Source organism: Manis pentadactyla, chromosome 9 (assembly GCF_030020395.1).
Source record: "Manis pentadactyla isolate mManPen7 chromosome 9, mManPen7.hap1, whole genome shotgun sequence".
Lineage (NCBI taxonomy): Eukaryota > Metazoa > Chordata > Mammalia > Pholidota > Manidae > Manis > Manis pentadactyla.
The window spans coordinates 22,307,919-22,328,610 of NC_080027.1; the positions used below are offsets into that span (position 1 = coordinate 22,307,919).

The 20,692-nt window shown below is 37.6% G+C and overlaps 1 pseudogene; it reads right to left on the bottom strand.

Moving 5' to 3' along the window:
• Window positions 1–8,784: 8,784 nt before the first annotated feature.
• Window positions 8,785–9,721, bottom strand: LOC118931149 (olfactory receptor 5L1-like; annotated as a pseudogene).
• Between the last annotated feature and the right edge of the window lie 10,971 nt (window positions 9,722–20,692).

Consider the following 20,692-nt stretch of genomic DNA (forward strand, 5'->3'; position numbering starts at 1 on the left):
CCCTGCCGCATGTCAGGCTTCGGAAAACAAATGATCTGTTCCGTGCCTCTTCTAAAAACAGAAAAATGGAGATAAAAAAAGATGAATATGGAATTCAGAAAATATAAAATTGCCATCAGTGTATTTATGGGATATAACAATAGTTGTTAAAAATGAAATATAACACCATTGTCAAATAAATGTCTCAGTGGATCCTGCGGATCAAAACTGACTTCAGCATCGGAAGAAACCTTAAATGACTCCAAAGTTTTATCTCTCATAACTCACTGAGATGATCAACTAAGTTTTGTGGATCCATGTTTTTTTTAAAGGGGTTCAAAAATACACTTCAGAGAAAACAGAAATAAACCTCTGTTCTCTGAAAAGACTTAATAATATCTGTATACCAGGATACAACTATTGTGATTCTACAAAATAAATACTCTTTTATTTCAGTTGAGTCAATCAGGAACAAAAATTTGAAGTAAAGTTCTCTGCAGTTCCACTCTTGGAGAGTGTGACAGAACTTTTTGAAGTTTGTGACTCATGTAAACCCTTGAATTTTGGAAGTATGAAAAATGAGAAATAAAATATACTCTGAAAATGTTTATTTTACCTATCAAATTAACAAAGTGACTTCATTAGTTGTAATAATAATGATGTATGTTAATAAAGGCTCAGAAAATAAAAGTGTACAAATTTTTCTGGAAAGCAATTAACAGCATATACCCAAATTCTTCACCCTGACAATAATGAAAACTATATGACATTCCTTGTGAGATAATTTTTTTTTAATAAGCTGTTATAAGAAATATTTACTTACACTGATAAAATTCTGAAAACTATGTCCACAGTTCCATTGCAGCATTGTTTATAATATTAACAAAAGGAAAATATATTTGTCAAAAATGGAGCAATTGTTAAAAAATGCTGCATCACATATGAAATAAAAAATTATCATGCTATTTGATGTTATGTTTTGGAGATGGTAAAAAATATTTTTCAAAAGGATATCAAATAATATACTGGGTGCATACATGTATTTGTAAATGATTATATACATGCAGAGGTATGAATTCATATGATAAATACATCATATTTCATTGCTTTAATTTTGCTATAAGTGAAAGTTTAACCCTTTTACCCACATTAGAAAAGAGGCAAGTGAAAATTTTCACAAGACCTTTCAAGTAGTTGGGGAAACTGGTTTGTATTCTATATGGGATCTACCACTGAGACTTTTTCTTAGAGAAAAGGCATACGGGCATTGAGGAATTAGATTCTCTACCCTCCCTTCCAGACATCACGGCTGCATATCCATGATTCACACACATACATACAGTGAGAATTGAGTGAAGAGATTCTGGACTACAAAGGTAACCTGCTATTTCTCCACATCTCAGTCTAGTTCTAGCAAAGTGGAAACAGCACACCAAGTGAAGTCACGGTTTTTCCTTACCTGACCAGAAAGCACAAATAAACACGTGAGTGATTGGCCTATTTCAGATTTAAAATGGGAAAATCAACTTGGAAAAATGTTCTCCCCGGTATTCTAGACTAACAGTCAGAAACGAGTATATGGTAAATCCAAAACAAATTCAAAAGAATTCACTTCATTTACTGAGAAAGAAAGTTCACAGGTCCTGACTCTCCATGACCAGCTTGATGGTTCATACATTCAACCCTCAGAATTGCTGTGACAATTAGGGAGCTGTCCATGGCCATAAATTCTACGTTCTTTGGCAGAAGTTGGTAGGAGAAAAGGTGGTAAGAGAAGAGAGAGAGAGAGAGAAGGCCTATCTATACTTTCATACGTACCAATGTTAGATGTTACTGAAGAAATTGTTCTAGTTTCACCATCCACGGTCCTTGAATACTAACACACAAAAGCATTGTAAACACTAAGTGCACTGGATATGGGTTCTGTTAAAACATTCTCTAAATTGAAAGAGAGAAGGGTAGGTATATCTGTAAAATAATTGTTCGCTGGATAAATAGATTTATTTCCATCTTCAAACAACCAGAGCCTGCTACTAGCTAACAAACCTGAGTGACAGACATTTCCTACCAGGAGCTGAAGATCTTAAGATGTGCAGAGTTAAACATTAGGGACTTATACTGAAATTTAAACTCTTGGGAAATGGGACCCTTAAGTTCCAGAACAATAATTAATCTCTATGGTATAGTAAAATCTATAAAAAATTAAACAATGTCTACCTGTGATTCAACACAAATAATAATTAATCTCTATGCAATATCATCTGGAAATTTATTGTTTAAATTATGCCAATTTGAGAAACAATGATTTAAAGCCAAACCCACCTCCTTCCAGATTTTGTGGTCCTTTGTTATATCACATCCTGTTGTTATATAAGTGGGTCAGTTCATATTGCCATAATGAAATAACACAAATACTTCTCATGAAATCTCCCTTTCTTATGATATTACCAAGCCCCCTAAATTCCTATAGGGCACAGTGACTAAAAACACTTCAGAATTCCTTTAAATACCAAAAATGTAATGAACTTGCTGGTCCAAAAACTATCAAATAGTTCACATTTAATGGGTCTTGCTGTGTCTCAGAAAATTGTGCAAGTATTAACTCACTTTATCTTTACAGTAACCAGACAAGAGAACAACTCAGTTTTTAGGCCAATCTTACAAAGGAGATGATGCAGATACAGACAGTTGCAACTTCAACAAACTAAAAATAAATTGCACGTGAAGGCCTAGGAGGTTCTCTGGTGTTTCCACCCACAGGAATGTATGGGGAAAAGGCCAAACCCAGAGAGACTTTTGAGTTTGTGTTTTTCCTAAGACATGTCCTAGGCCAGAAACCAACCGATGAGACCATGTCAGTGGTCTCTGTTCTAGGTGTGTCCTTCTCATTTTAGTTGTCCATCTAGGCCACAGTATTTGTTTCTGGGTAACACTGGCTGTACACATAAACTTCTTAAAGTGAATATGGTCAAAAAGTAATTTCAAGTAACTAAAATTTTTTACCCTAAACTACCAAATAATATGTTCCAAACAGCCAGAGATCGCAACCTGGACTGAGAAACATGTAGTTCTTCATCTCTATGTCACATTTCACAATTAAGAAATGAAATGTTCTCACCAACCTATATATATTTTAATTAACACTATGAGTTGAAATCTATGGGCCACACAGAGGGATTAATATGAGCACTGTTGTACTTAAGGCCATTTTTAATTTTGTAATTTCTCAATCAAGGTAACGTAAACTCATGGCATGTCTACCTACCTTTTTCCATTTCATACATATTCCTCTGAGATTGTATCTTCTTTTGTGGAATGTCTACTCAAATATTTTCCCCATTTTAAAATTGCTGTTGTCTCCCTATACATCAGTGACAAGCATTCTTTATATACTATTGAGACAAATCCATCTATGGGACTGGTACTTTTTGTTAAGTTCTGTGATCGATTTTGTGTTAAAGTGTGTATATGGTCTATGGTAAAGGTTGAAATTCTTCTCTTTTGCATAGGAATATACAATTATTGAGAAGATTATCATTCCCCAGTGAATTTCCTTGGCAGGTTGTCAAAAATCAATCAACTATAAATACGTTGATTTGGGGACCCTCAATTCTATTACACTGATGTATATGCCTGTCTTACGCCAGTACCAGTTATAATGTTGTCTAATTTTCACTTTTTAAGTATTACTTTTTGGTTATTTTCCTAATAGTGCAGTCTTTATGTTTTCATGACTTGTTTTCTTAGTTTTACTTTCATATTTTGTTGCTACTATATAGACATAAAGTAATTTTTGTATATTGATTCTTGTCTTGGGATTGTGATGAATTCAATTTTTAGTTCTATTAGTTGTAGGAGGGTGAGTGTGTGTGTGTGTGTGAGTTTATGTTTGGATTGCTTAGGATTTTCTTCTTAAAGATCATGTATATGGTGAACAAAATCTATATTACTTCAAGTCTGGATGACTGACTGGTAGACTGACTGCTTTATTAATCTATGTATCTACCTATGTATGTTTCCCAATCTTTTCATCTTTCGACCTGTGGGTCTTGCTTTTTTATCCACTCTATTACTCTTTGTCTTTTGATTGTTGCATTCAGCCCATTTACATTTGGTGTGATTATTGAAAGATATGTACTTACTGCCATCGCAGGCTTTAGATTCGTGGTTACCAAAGGTTGAAGGATAGCTTCTTTACTATCTAATCGTCTAACTTGACTCACTTACTAAGCTATTATTAACACAGTCTGATGATTCTTTATTTATTTCCCTTCTTACTCCTCCTCCTCCATTCTTTATATGTTGGGTGTTTTATTCTGAGCTCTTTTGTGTTTCCTTTAACTGCTTTTGTGGGTAGTTGATTTTATTTTTTGCCTTTAGTTAGTATTTGGTTGGTCTGCTTTCTTTGCTGTGATTTTATTTTCTCTGATGACATCTGTTTAGCCTTAGGAGTGCTCCCATCTAGAGCAGTCCCTCTAAAATACCCTGTAGAGGTGGTTTGTGGGAGGCAAATTCCCTCAACTTTTGCTTGTCTGGGAATTGTTTAATCCCTCCTTCATATTTAAATGATAATCCTGCTGGATACAGTATTCTTGGTTCAAGGACCTTCTGTTTCATTACATTAAATATATCATGCCATTCTCTTCTGGCCTGTAAGGTTTCTGTTGAGAAGTCTGATGATAGCCTGATGGGTTTTCCTTTGTAGGTAATCTTTTTTTCTCTCTCTGGCTGCCTTTAATCTGTCTTTGTCTTTGATCTTTGCCATTTTAATTATTATATGTCTTGGTGTTGTCCTCCTTGGGTCCCTTGTGTAGGGAGATCTGTTGGCTTCCATGGTCTGAGAGACTATTTCCTTCCCCAGTTTGGGGAAGCTTTCAGCAATTATTTCTTCAAAGACACTTTCTATCCCTTTCTCTCTCTCTTCTTCTTCCAGTATGCATATAATGTGAATATTGTTCCATTTGCATTGGTCACACAGTTCTCTTAATATTCTTTCATTCCTGAAGATCCTTTTATCTCTCTCTGCCTCAGCTTCTCTGTATTGCTGTTTTCTGATTTCTATTCTATTTACAGCCTCTTGCACCTCATCCAGTCTGCCCTTAAGTCCTTCCAGAAATTGTTTTATTTCTGTATTCTCCCTTCCAACTTGGTCCTTTAGCTCTTGCATATTTCTCTGCAGGTCCATCAGCATGGTTATGACCTTTATTTTGAATTCTTTTTTCAAGAAGATTTGTTAACTCTATCTCCCCAGTCCCCCTCTCAGGGGTTGTCTGAGTGATTCTGAACTTGACCAAATTCTTCTGCCTTTTCATGGTGATAGAGGTAGTCATAGGCAGATAGCGCATGTGTCAGTTAGGAGAACAAAGTCCCTTCCTGTTTGCTGCCCTTCTCCGCTGCCTCTGCCAGTTACCTGCACACCGGGAACAGCCCTCGGGGCCCCCAGAACCCTGTGGGGTGAGGCAAGCATGTCAGGTGTGCTCTCCTGCATGAACAGTGCCCCTTCACGCCCTGTCCCTGCTTCCTCTGCCTGTGCCAGCAGCCCCAGGACTGGCCTGGGTGGCTGCGCACCAGGAGGAGGCTCTCAGAAGATCCTGTAAGCACAGCTGCTCCTGGGCTACTCACCCAGGGCCACCTGGGAAGGGGAATGAATGGTGGACTGTTTCTCATGGTGAGGGGCTTCAGAACTGCATTGCCTCCCAGGGAGTTAGGTCTCTCAGAGTTCCTCAGGATTCCCAGCTGCGGGCCTGAGTGTCCTGGGATGCTTCCGTCTAGCTGTGAGGCCCCTGTCTCTTTAAGACTTTCAAAAGTCCCAGGGGAGCCGGCTGCGGGGACCCACTCACAGGTTTTACTTTTCCGTATCCCTGATATCCAGTGCACCACACAATGTGTGTCTGCGCTCCCGGTGCAGATGGCTAGGGCTGGGTATTTAGCAGTCCTGTGCTTCCACTCCCTCCCCGCTCCGACTCCTCTCCTCCCACCAGTGGGCTGGGGTGGGGGGAACACTCGGGTCCTGCCCGGCCGCAGCTTGTATCTTACCACCTTCGTGAGGTGCTGAGTTCTCGCAGAAGTAGATGTAGCCTGGCTGTTGTACTGTATTGTCTGGTCTTTCTTTTAGGAATAGTTGTATTTGTTGTATTTTCAAAAATATATATGGTTTTGGGAGGAGATTTCTGCTGCCCTACTCACACCGCCATCATCCCAGAATATGTTACCCATCTTTTTTTTATATGAGCAAATTAATTATGCAAAAATCTGTATTATTCTAGAATAAAAACATTAACTCATGGAAAATTTTACTAATTGAAAAAAGGAAAAATTAAATTCATCCCAAAGAATACTATTTAGAGGTGCACTTCTAGAAGATTGTAGTTCATTTTTTAAAATGTTACAAAAATCTGTTATATATTTAAGTTACTGAATCAACTTACAGTAATGAGAGTTGTCTAAACAATTAAGCACAGACAAAACGTTTTAGAGCTTTAGTAAATAGAACATAAAAGGCCACATCACATACATTTTTATACCAAAGTCATATTTTATGGCTTATATGATTAATAGAGATACAATTATTGAGGGCAAGTGGAATTAGTGTGATTTCAAGAACAAAAGATAATATAAAAAATAATAGAAAATACATAAAAATAATATAAAATTGAATGATCCATGTATTTCAATTTAACCATGGTGAGCATAAGAGCTATCTAATGCACTAAAAATGATATGTTTTTGTTTTGCATTTTAAACTTCTGAAGTTAGTTGAATAATTTTAAAATGGATTCATATAAGAAACACATGAATTTTAAAAATTGAATAACACTAATGTAATTCATGTTCTACATAGCAGCTATAAAAATTACCAAAGAAAATCTGGAGTCTAAAATTACAGAATGGAAAAATATCAAATGCTACAATAGGAAGTATAGTGCTGTGTGATTGAAGTCTCAATTTATTGTCTTCATTTTTGTCTCTCATTAATTTTGAAACATTGGTCAGAGCACTTAAACAGGACATATTTCCATGTCTAAATAAAAAGTAAGATTTCTATCCTTAATTTCACACAAATGTAATCGTCCTTTAGCAAGATGAGTGGAAAACCTAAAGGCTTACTTATTGAAAAGGATTATTTATCAACAATTCCAATCAAGAGCAATATAACATCTCTGCTACATTTACACAATTATTCCACATAAGATCACAGTAAGTGACAATGTGCAAAGGAAGACAATTCGTTTGTGAATATCTATAAAATATGGTTGGTTATCATTACATATCTAAATTCTTGGTAAAAGTTCATTTCAATTGATCATTTTAAGTTTAAAATCCCATACACATTGCTAATTATCTCACGAACAAACTAAGGTTCTCATCCAGTTGTCATTCTGCCTTCATAAAAACAGCTAGAATTCCTTCTCTTGGTGCGTCCCTGAACTAACTTGGAGTTTTACCGAAAGAGTACATTACAAAACAAAGATATATAAGTAATTCAAGCAAAAGTGATGACAGAAGAAAGATAACTATATTACAAAATTTTGAAAAATGAGAAACCTGCGTCTGTCTCTCTTAAACATAAGATAATTATATTACTATTAGAAAGAAATTAATCCTCACCATGTACACAATATTCTAGGTTTCAGTAATTCTCTGTTTAGATTATAAATAAAACTGACAAATTAAAGCAATAATCACCTCCCTAACGGTGGTGGCAGGTCTGAAAAGAAGCAACTGTCTAAGAAAGGGATCAGAGCTCCTGAGACACCGTATCTGTGTAGAACAGAGGGTTATAAATGGCTGCAAAGCTGCAGAAGACATCATGACAAAATGAATGAATTCGGTAACTACAAAGGTGCAAAAAACAGAGCTGTACCATACACCCTGAAAATGAAATGTGTCTGCCTTCCACAGGTACATTGCCAGTCATAAGTGTCAGTATTTTATCCACAATGGAGAGTTAGTAAGAATACAAAAGTAAAAAAAAAACAAAACTGAGATGTGATTTAAGTCAATAATGACACTACTCATAAAAATGGATATTCACTGATTGCAAGTATATGTGTATGGACACACATAGATATGACATATACTTTAGACATGACAGATAATGTATATATAAGAACACTATAAGAAAGAGTAGAGAGAAAGTGAGAAAGAATCAGGGATTCTATATGTGCCTGAGATAATTTTAGCCCTTTGCATATGACATGTAATTTAATTTTCCTAACTTTTATGTGATGTAATTACTATGATTACTATACCCATTTTTCAGATGAAATAGTATCTGAGCTTCCAAAACCAAAGAAGCTGAAACAAAGAAATAATAAAGGAACCGAGGAATAAGCAAAAGGATAAAAAACAAAAGAGCAAAATCATAAACAAAATATAAATATACAAATGTAGAAAACTTACACTGTATGTGTAAATCATTTGCCAAAGATGTGCTCCTCATTATTAAATTATAGGAATTCAATTTTGAAAGGATTCAGTTTCCATTCTAGGTACTGCAAATATGATTCTCAAGAAGTCTTCATTAAAGTATGAATGTTTTAGCAGCAAACTAAATGTGTGGACCTTAGGAGTCTATACTCACATCAATTTAGACATTATGGATTGAAGAGAAGCTGAGAAGGCTTGAAATTTTCAAAAATGCTCAACCTTATTGTATCCTTGTCAACTGAAAAGGCACAAATGTAAAAGAGTCAATAGGAATCACCCATAATTACATAAACCCTGGCTATTCTCTCCATTCCAACAAGTCCAGCATACCAAACAACCCATGCACCAGACTTCTCTTTGGGACCCCAAGTCTTACTAAGAGAATATTCTCTTGGAAAATAATTTGGAGTTCACCAATTCTTTAAGGGCTCCTTTCACATCCTTGTTTCTGAGGCTGTATATCAGGGGGTTCAGCATGGGAATCACAACAGTGTAGAATACAGCAGTAACTTTGTCAGTATCCACACCATTGCCAGAACTCGGCCGGCAATACATGAAAAGGACTGTACCATGAAAGACAGCAATGGCTGTGAAGTGAGAGGCACAGGTGGAGAAGGCTTTGCGCCTTCCTTGGGCAGAGCGCATCCTCAGGATGGTGATGAGAATTAACAAGAGGTAAAGATGATTACAATGGTAATGACCTCATTGCAAGTAACCACAATGTATAGCCGCAGTTCATTCATAGTGACATCAGAGCAAACAAGGGACAAGAGAGGGGGTAGGTCACAAAAGAAGTGGTTAACGACATTGGATTGATAGGAAGAGCTAAGCACAAGTGAATCAGAGAACACACAGTCCCACACAGGTAACAACCAAACACCAGCGCCACACAGAGATATTGAGACATGGTAACCACGTACAGCAGTGGGTTACAGATGGCCTCAAAACGGTTATAGGCCATCACAGCCAGCAGGAAGACCTCAGTTACTACACACATGCAAAACAAGTAGAATTGCATAGTGCATCCCAGCACAGAAATGGTTTTGTCTTCATTTAACACACTAGTGAGCATCTTTGGTAGGATGACTATAGAGTAATGGAAATCCACAAAGGACAAATGGCTGAGGAAAAGGTACATGGGGGTGTGAAGTCTAGAGCTGACCTGAATCAGTACAATTATGCCCAGGTTGCCCAAAACTGTGAGTCCGTAGATGAGAAGAAACACCAAGAAGAGGAAGACTCTCAGCTCAGGGGCATCTGCTAATCCAAGGAGAATGAACTCTGTCACACTGGTGCAGTTTTCCTGGCCCATGACCCCACTTTATTCGTAGTTATTTGCCATTATGTGATCCAAAATTCAATTTTGACTGTTAACCTAAAAAAGTTTTGAAAAGAAGCAGGATAGTTCATTTTTTCAGTGAAGAAACAGAATATAACTTTGTGAAGTTTAGGAAGAGTTCAGACATTGTACATCCAGATGCATAGAGCCCTGAATAGCATCCTTCAATCACACTAAAGCATTCAATATGTAGAAGCCAGTATGATTCTTTAACCTATACCTATATAATTTAGAGCTTGGAATTGAAACATTAGCTAGACATCAAATATTATTTAATTCACTATATAATTTTATGAAATCATACCCATTTTTCATGGAAGATTCTTTAATCAGTAGTGGATATATTGGGATAACATGAAATTATTTTTTAAGTACATAGTACCCTTCTCTGTCTCCACTGAAATGATGAGCTGTATGCTCATTTAAGACTGTAATAAAAACAAAAACTCACAAGAAAGAATGGTCCATTGACTTCACAGCTGAATTCTATGAAACATTTAAAGATGAGCCAGTACCCATCCTCCTCATAATATTCAAAAATGTAGAAACATAGAAAACTTCCAAAACTCATTGTAGTAAGCCAAAATCACTCTTATATCAAAACCAGACAAGGACAATTTGAGAAAAGAAAAATTATAGACCAATATCCATGACAAATGTAGATGCAACTATTCTTAATAAAATAGTAGCTAACCTAATTCAAAAATACATCAAAAGGATCACAACCAAGTGGCATTTATTCTCCAGGGATGCAAGGAATGAACAATATTAATAAATCAATCAATGTGATATACCACATAAACAGAGAAAGGATGAAAACCATATGATCATGTCAATACATGTGAAAAAGCATTAGACCAAATTCAACATCCATTCATGATTAAAACTCCAAATTAAATGAGTACCAAAGGAACGTACCTCAACATGATGAAGGCCACAGATGACAAACCCACAGCTAACCTCATACTCAAGAGGAAAAGCTGAAAGCTTTTCTTCTAAGATCAGGAACAAAACATGATGTCCACTCTCACCACTTTTATTTAACATACTACTGGAAATGCTAGCCATGGAAATCAGATAAGACAAAAGGCATCCATATTGGTAAGAAAGAAGTAAAAATGTCACTATTTTCAGATGATGTGATACTATCTATAGAAAACCTTAAAGACTCCAACAGAAAACAATAACTAATAAATGGATTCAGCCAAGTGACAGGATACAAAATTAATACACGGAAATTGATTTATTGTGTTCTATATTCTAACACCCCAGAAGAAAGAGAAATCAGGAAAACAATTCCATTTACACTGGCTTCCAAAAGAATAACATTCCTAGAAATAAGGATAACCTAACCAAGGATGAGCAAGACCTATACTCTGAAAACCGTAAGACACTCATGAGAGAAACAAAAGAAGACACAAAAAAATGGAAATCTATCCCATGTTAATGGACAGGAAGAATTAATATTGTCAAAATGGCCATACTACCCAAAACAATGGGCAGATTCAATGCAATCCCTATCAAAATACCAACAGCATTTTTCACTGAACTACAGCTGAACTAACCACACAAGAACACAAATGCCCAAAGCAATCCTGAAGAACAAAGCTGGGGTATTATGCACCTGCCTTCCAGCTATACTACTAAGCTACAGTAATCTAAACAGTATGGTAATGGCACAAGAACAGACCTATAGATAATGGAACTGAATAAAGAGCCCAGATATAAACCCATGTAAATATGGCCAATTAATACAAGACTAAGGAGCCGTTGAATAGACAGTGCAGAAAACACAGGCTCATCAATAACTGGTGTTGGGAAAACTGGACAGCTACAGGCAAGAGAATGAAACTGGATTACCATCTAACTCCACACACAAACTAAACTCAAAAGGGATTAAAGAACTAAATAGAAGATGTGAGACCATTAATTTCTTAAAAGAAAACATAGTCAAAAATATTTGAATATAAGCATAAGCAATTTTTTCCTGGACACATCTCCTCAGGTAATGGGAACAAAATAAATAATGACAAGTGGAACTGCATCAAACTAAAAAGCTTCTGTACAGAAAGGACACCATCAGCATAAGAAAAAGCTAAGCTACACTATGGGAGAATATTTTCATAAAAGATTTATTCATAAAAGGACTAACACTCAAAATATATAAAGAACTCATGCAACTCAACACCAACATAACAAACAACCCAATTAGAAAATGGACAGACGACCTGAACAGAATTTTTCCAAAGAAGAAATAGAGATCTCCAACAGGCAAATGAAAAGATGCTTGCCATCACTAATCATCAGGGAAAGGCAAATCAAAACCACCTCACACCAGTTAAAATGGCCACCACGCAAAAGACAAGAAATAACAAGTGTTGAGGATGTGGAGAAAAGGGAACCCTCCTACACTGTTGGTAGAAAGGCAAATTGGTGCAGCCACTGTGGAAAGCAGTAAAGAGGTTCCTCAAAAACTAAAAATAGACATACCAAACAACCCAGTAACTGCACTTTGGGAATTTACCCAAAGAAAATCTGTGATTTGAAAATATAAATGCACCTTATTCATACACATGAGTGCACACAATGAGTAAGTTTCCTAAATCCATTTAATCCTGTTGTAAAGCATTGACTAAAACTTGAGTGCACATTAGATGTCCCAATGCAACAGTTTCTAGTGAATCACAAACATTTTGGGGCAGGCCCAAGTTCCTTTCAAGCCACCAGTCTGGGATTAGTAAAAGGAAGTGAATATTTGTTCTGGTTCCCTTGTTCTTTGCTATTGACAGTACTGTACCTTTATTATCAGTTACAAGTTGGTGCCTTGAGTTTAAAAACTATGTTTATGTACCTTTGCTTTTAAATAGAAACTGGAGACAATCATCCTATCAAATGAGTTGCTGATATCTTTTGGCACAAATGTCTTATCTTGAAACACTGTTACAGCTTCTTATAAACATGTACTTCATGAAAATTCTGTGCACATGAAAAATAGATATATGAAACCCTATGTTATTCCACATTATTTACAGTAGTTAAGATATGGAAGGAATCAAAATGTCTATCAATAGATGAATGTATAAAGAGTATGTGGTACATATAAACAGAGGAATATTATTCAGCCATTAAAAAAGTCATTTGAAACAACATAGATGGACCTAGAGGGTATTATGCTCCATGAATAAGCTTTGCAGAGATATACAAATACCATAAGATTTCACTTACATGTAGAATCTAAAAACAAAACAAACAAAATGAACAAAAGAGCAAAAGACTCACAGACACTGAGAAGTGACTGGCGGTTACTATGGCGGAGGGTTGGGGTGGCTAGGTGCAGAGTGTAAGAAGCATAAAAGAGCACAAAAATATCAATCATAGTATAAATTGCTCCTGGGGATGAAAGTGCAGCATGGAGAAAATAACCAGTGATTCTGTAACATCTTACTATGTTGACAGACAGTAAGTGCACTACATGGGGTGAGGATATAATAATGTGGGCAACTGTTGAATCACTGTGTTGTATACTTGAAACCAGTATAATATTGTATGTCAACTATACTTAGATACAAATAAATAAATAAAAATTCATGACCAAAAATAAGATTGAGTGTTAATTCAAAAGTATTCATTTTTATCAATATATTTCAGGATAAAGTAGCTTTTATACTCTATTACATTTTTCTATAAAATTACCATAGTGATTTTGTTAATCATGATTCAATATTGGCCTTTGTTCAGAGAACTGGTACATAGATTCACACTTTCTGTAACTATGATCTGAAGCCTCATAATAACCTATTTTCAACTGAATTTACTGCCTCAAAATATTTGAAGAGCCAATTAAAGATGTGCATGTGAAATTATCACTAAAAATGCCTGCAGCCCACTGAAGCATTATTAATGATAGTAAAACTTACAAAAGAAAGTCTCAAACAAGACGGAAATGGTCTAAACTATGGTACATATATATTATGGAAAACTATGCACTATTAAGATATTTTTTAAGAACATTTAATGGTCTGAAAAATAGCTATGATAAAATGTTAAGTTAAAAAACAGTAAGCCAGATATCAAAGGTATATATTATTTGACACTGTAACAACTCCAGGTTTGAACTGAGTGGGTCCACCTATGGGAGGATTCTTTTTTAATCAATATGGTGCATAACTGCAAATATATTTTCTCTCCCTTATGACTTGCTTAACATTTCCTTTTTTCTAACTTAATTTTTTTAAGAAGACAATATATAATGAACATAAAATGCAGTGTATGTGTTGATAGACTGTTTCTGTTACAAGTAAGGCTTTTGGACAACAGGAGGCTAATAGTAGATAAATTTGGTAGGACTCAAAGGTTGTAAGCAGGTTTTCACCTGCACAGGGGTGCTGCCCCCAACTTCAGAGTTCAAGAGCCCACTATATATATGTGTGTGTATAAAATTTAAATTGCATATTTAAACCCACAACAACCATGGAATAGAAATATTTTATTCCCATAAGTTAAAATAAAACAGTGTAGGAATTAACCTTAATTCTCACAAAACACAAGTGTTACAGGAGGAATGGGGAAGGAAGTGTCATTTTTTTAATGAGAGACAGATACAGTCAGGGCCTTTGACTTAAAGGAAATGCCAACAATGAGAACACCCTAATTTTCCTCCCCTCCTGACCCTTGGTATATCCAGCCATGATGTACAGGCACCTGTTGATTATTCCTGGAGGAAGGAGAATCCAGCCTAAACCCAAACCAGTCAGGCATTTTACCAACCTTCAAGTGATTTCAAAAAGGTGTAGTACATGTGCATTAAGAATCCCAGTTTGAAAACAAATGGTTCTTCTGAAAACATGATATTCATTCTTCAAAGGTGTAGAAGAGTGAGTTGCATTATTCTGACTTCAAAGTAGTGCATAATTTTGAAAACCTTTTCCTGTTTTCAACTTTAAAGATGAAAAATCAGGCTGTTGTTACTCACAGAACAAAAGTTCTTAACCAGGAGTGATTTGGATTCCCATGGGGCATCTGACAATGTCTGCAGACAGTTTTGTTAGTGCGCACGGAGAGGAACCACTGACATCAGGTGGACAGAGACCAGGGGCACTGATAAACACTCCACCAGGCACATGGCAGCCCCTCCCCACACACACCAGCCACACGTGCAAACACCAGAGGATGGCCTGGTCCAGGATGTCAGCAGTCCTGAGGTGGGGAAACCTGCTGTGGAGACACACTTCACAGTGTTTAGCACAAGCCCAAGTAGTCCCTGTTCTTTCTGCTGAGAGGTGGGCCACCTGTGAGCATCCCTCTATGAACAGTCTTGAGGGCTCCTCACTGCCACTCTCGGCATCAGATGACTGTCAGGGACCCTCCATGTGCGGATGTACCTGAAGAGCTTGGATAAAACAAGGCAGGACGGGTCTCCCTGCCTGTCCCCCCCATTCCAGCCCAGAGCATTTCCCCTCCACCTACAGTCCCGGGAGGTAAGACCATCACTGAGCAGGCAAGGAGCTGAGCTTGAGGGGCAGGCAGGGGGCCTTTGCTGCCCTGCTACTGCTCTGGGGAGCCCCAGGTGAGGGCCTGGCACAGCTGGGGTGTGGCCCCAGACACCATGGCCACTGGGGGTCTTTATGCCTGAAGGTTGGATTCCCATCATCTTCATGTAAAGCCTCCTTCACCGAGTGCCATAGGTGGGGCTGGGGGAGGGCGGGGGGAGAGGGAGGGGAGGGCTGTCAGCATTCCTCCCGATTTCTTCCCACTCTTTTCCCTCTGACATTAACAGCTGTCACAAGGTCCTCGGCTCAGCGGATTAAATTGCTTCCATTTCCCATTTCCCACTGAGATGGTTTCTCAATACACAGAAAGTGCTTTCATTAACACTCAAAATATGTGCATTACTACTGCCTTCCTTTACAGTTCCTCTTCTCTTACTCATGCCTATAAGTATGAGTAAGGAAATTACCATCATGATCAAGGAAAGAAAAGCTTCCAACCCCAGAAAATATCTCCCTGTGTAAATGTATAATTCCGCCGCTGTGTAAATATCTGAACTGTTGGACATAATTAAAAACCAATAGCGACACCAAAATAGTGGCTTAATCATCATCCAAAAGACCTGCATTGTCTCCAGGCTGACGGGACCTGAGCGGCGGTGACGGCGGCAGCTGGAGAGGGTGGGTGGGGTGGGTGGGCCGCCCCGGGGGACCGAGGACTTATACGCACAGCACTTCGCCTGGCCTCCCGTCCGCATGCAGACATACATAGACACTTCACGTAAATGGTTACACAACCTTGTAAGTGCTCAGGCGAATAAAAACTAAACCTCAGTGCAGGACCATCACTCATCTAAACAATGGCCAAAATGGAGATGATTCACAGTATTGATATCCAGTGCTTCTGGGGGTGTGGGACAGCTACAGCTATCGCACGCTCACAGAGGAATCAGAGTTGATGTCCGGCTATGGAAAACTGTGTGGTATCTAGGATAGCTGGCCCCAAAATCCCATTCCTAGTATTATATCCATCAAAATAAGTGAATGTACACTTGAAGCTTGTACAAAGGTAAGCACAGTAGTATTACTTGCAAGTGCACAATCACGTGCGGTGTGTTTGTTCACTGGGCAGCTATTCAGCAGAGAGAAGGAATCAACGACCGCCCCGTGCTAAAGCAATGAGGACTCTCACATACATGACACTGAGAGACGGAGTCCAAACGTAAAAGGGCACACTGGACGATTTCACGTCTATGCAGTTTTATTAAACATTGTCTATGACATCCCATTCTGTGGGACCCACACACAGCCTCTAAATCGCTGCTGTGTTCCTTCGACCTGAGTTCTGTGTGCAGACACGTTCTCATTTCTGAAAAGTCACTAGCTGTATTTCAATACGTAAAAGTATAAATTACAGAAAAATAATACACAAGTATAAAAACTACATAAATATACATAAAATAAATATATATTATGCAACATATATTATAAATATAAATTTGTACATTTATACACACACACCTATAACTTTATCATGTTTTCTATGAACAAAAACTATTTAGTCTCCATGTGGACAACTGCAGGATTCCATCACCTATTGTTCACTCTCTAGCAGCTGATTTTACACCATATGTTTTCAGGATATTCTTTTTTTTTTTTTTTTCAGGATATTCTTATGAAATTAATAAGCAGCTTTCATAGAACACTTCTTTACATGATTATCCTCTATGTGAGTTAGAATGTGTGCTCTCTCGTGGAATAACGGTGATGTCGTCACCAACCCACAGGCCCTGTTTTCTTGTTCCCTGTAACAGAAAGACTCAGGAAATCAGGCCTGCTTTGGTACCAGCACGGGAAGCTAAATTGAATTGATTATGGCCCATGCTTCAGCGGACAGACGGACATTTTCTGAAGGAAAGGGTTCAGAAATAGACAGAAACCTATACGATATCATGTTCAGGGGCACCAGTGACAACGGAAAAACCCAGCAGATACAGGTTTTTTTCTCACTTGGTTGTCTCTGACATCCTACGTTCTGCCTTGTCTTTCCCCTACCCACCATGGCTAAAAAAGCCATTCCCTATTAACACACAAATCCCTTTGGGAATTCACTTAGATTATCCAATTTCCAGCAATCTATTACCACTCATGCTCGGATTTAATGGGCAGTGGGATTTGAGTCCATGCTCCAGAGGGGCTCCCATGCTTAGGAAGGTAAAATTGGCTCCAGCCTCAACAGGATGCAGCCTGAGGAGACCTGGTGTCCGTGGAGGCAGGGAGGCACCTGAGCGAAAGAAGAGGATGGAGAGGAATCAATAGCAGGCAAACAAGGCTGACTCTGCCTCCTGCAAATACCCACCAGGGAGCAGAGAAGGGTCCTTAAGCTGTCAGGCAACACAAATACATCTTTCCTTACTATGAGCAATGCCTTAGGCTATGCACCTTGGTGGTGTCTTACAAGGGGCACCAAGTTCTTCTGTTTCCTTCGGGAGTTTCCTCCACCTTCCACGTCACTTTTCTCACACCAGCATCAATAATGTTGAAGCACCCTTGCTGCCATAAACATAACAGACTCCCTCCCAATGTGGTAACTTTTCTGCCAACCTGGAATGGTCTTGGTCTCAGAAACCTAGGAATCTGTGCTTCTTTAACTTTCTGAGTTTTCATGTGTCACTTTGACACAAACATGTGACACCTTCTACGAGAGTACATAAGACAGCTTTCCTTTGGAACAAATTGGTTTCATTTCACTACATTCAAGAATCTCCTGTGAGCAATTTTTATAAATTTAATGACACCTAATGTCTATAGGATTGTAGAAGTTTACTTATCACCTTGGATTATTATTTCTCTTCCATATTATGAGGTTGTTAGAGACAATGCAGGATATGTGATAAAACCTGAAACATGATAATAAATGTTGGTTATTAGATAATATAAAACACCTGATTATAGTAAAATGGAAAAATTGCCTTTGATAAGTAATATACATCAATAGAAAGGAACACACCCTCTGTTCATAATACATACTTGCAAATATATGTATAAAAAGAATTCATATTCTGACATGATTTTGTTTAAAAATGTTAAAACCAGGAATATACACAACAAAACGTAGTTAACACTAGGCAGTGTGATTCTGGTCCATTTTTGGCTACTTTTATAAAAATATTTCTTTTGTGAAAATGTTTAGCAGGAGAGTGTGCATCACAGAAGATGCATGAATGTGAGCACGTACTGGTTTTGTAAATTGTGGAATTAGTACAAAATGTCTGTGTAGGGAATGGTAAACTGCAGACAAGAGTGATCATTGACTGGAGTCATTTGTTACTGTTAATAAACATTATTTTACCATAAGACAGACAAAGACAAAGGAACATTTTTTTCAAAGGTCTGCATTACTTTCTCATTTACCCAGCCTGTATGAAATATCATGTGATGTAACATATCTGCCACTTATTCCTAGGAGACTGTGTTCAACCCAGGGACCAGGCCCAGAGACTGTTATATACCCCAGGGTGCCCAGGAGCAGGCCTGAGCCTCCCGCAGAATGAACAGCACGCAGCAGGGAAATCAAGTTCGGGGCAGGTACTCATATTTTTCATTTTTTTCCTACTTACACTTTAGATTTCTTTAGTTCTTTTTCTCTTTTCGACTGAGAACATGTTACAAACCAAAAAACAATATGAAATATTACTGAAAAGTTATCCTATTCCTGTTATCACTCTGTTGATTTAAAATACATCACATATGATAGCAGGGAGTTTGGAAAAGAGCAAGCATGGATAACACAGGTGATATGACATTTACAACTGTTTTATTTTCTTGCTGTACTTTACTATTTTTTTATGTTTTCATTTTTAACAGGAAGAACTCTTTTTAGTTAGTCTATAAGGACAGACATAAACAGTAGTTTAGGCTAAGGGTTTGTAGATGTGCACATTGATCGCTATCATTATTCAGATATTCTTTTCCTCTCTTTCAGCTACCTTCAACTCCACCTTTTTTATACTCTCAAATACACAGAACTACTGTGATGTTATATACAGAGAGAGGTAGGGTAAAATAAAACAGTGGGACGTAGAATTCAGTGAGCCTTGTGGGGACATGGGGAAGACAGTGTAGCTCAGAGAAGATACAGAGTGACTCTGTGGCATCTTACTACACTGATGGGCAGTGACTGCAATGGGGTATGAGGGGGACTCGATAATAAGAATGAATGTAATAACCACATTGTTTTTCTTATGAAACCTTCATAAGAGTGTATATCAATGATACCTTAATAAAAAAAAATTCAATGAGCCTCCCAAAGACCACCTTCTCTTTTAAACCAAAAAAGGCGAATTTCAGATGTTCAAGAGAAGTAGGGATCAATGAAGACAAAAAAAGGAAATGACACTTTCTAAGGTGTTAGGCTGAGGGCACAGTTCAGACATGAATGTTTCTGAGATTATAGGACTGTGGATGTATCAGTATTTTTACCACATGTCTTATACATCCGCTCTACTGCTGAATAGACAGTACGGACTCCAGGAGATAAGGACAGAGGGATGAACACAGTAAACCGTACTACCTTCCTTGACTTGCGTCTCCTGTGCTCCCAGCATGGTAATGCATAGGTCCTAAATGTTCTTCCTAATCTCTCTTAAGCAACACCTACTGCAGGAGGGAAACATGGTCAGCGTATCACTCATGGAGACCCATCCACCCGTTTCTCCACCAACCACCACTCGCCCTCCTCAGCTGGGTCTTGAATCACAGACCATCTCTGTGCTTTGTTTATTAAGCCTGGATAAGACTGAGGGGTGATGGCAGGTGGGGACACATAAGGTCCAGGAACCTGTCATAGCTCTGCCTTATACACAATTTCAGATGATTAAAGAAAAACAAAAAACTGTAGTCATTTCCTGAACCTCTTACTTAATTATGCTTCTCTATTACAGAAGATGACAACATTTCTACACCATGTAAGAAAAACAAACAACAATTTGTCAGAAGATGTGGGTTGTCTGGACATATAATAGAAATAATTGTAAGAACTATTGCCTACAACACTGAGAACATCATCCATTTCTTAGTATAAGATAGAAGTATCAAAAATATAATAAATATTACATAAACAAGTGTGGACTTAGTGTGGTTTATTTGTATTAAAGTGAGCCACAAACTCTGAACAGTGCTCTTAAGGTACACAATATTACCATTATCACTTTATCAGTTTATACAAATTGCATATATTTCCAAGAGATGCAATGTACCTTAGACAATAGTTTTATCTCTTCTATAATTACTGAAAAGTAGGAAAGTATATATCTATTATCACCATTAATCACAATAATTTTATCTATGAACTAAAACTATCAACTGTAACAGCACTTTAACTATTAAGATTGTAAATGAAGTTAAGCCTGTCCTTCCACCTCCATCTTTCACAACCAGGGATTTCCAGACCCGAGTG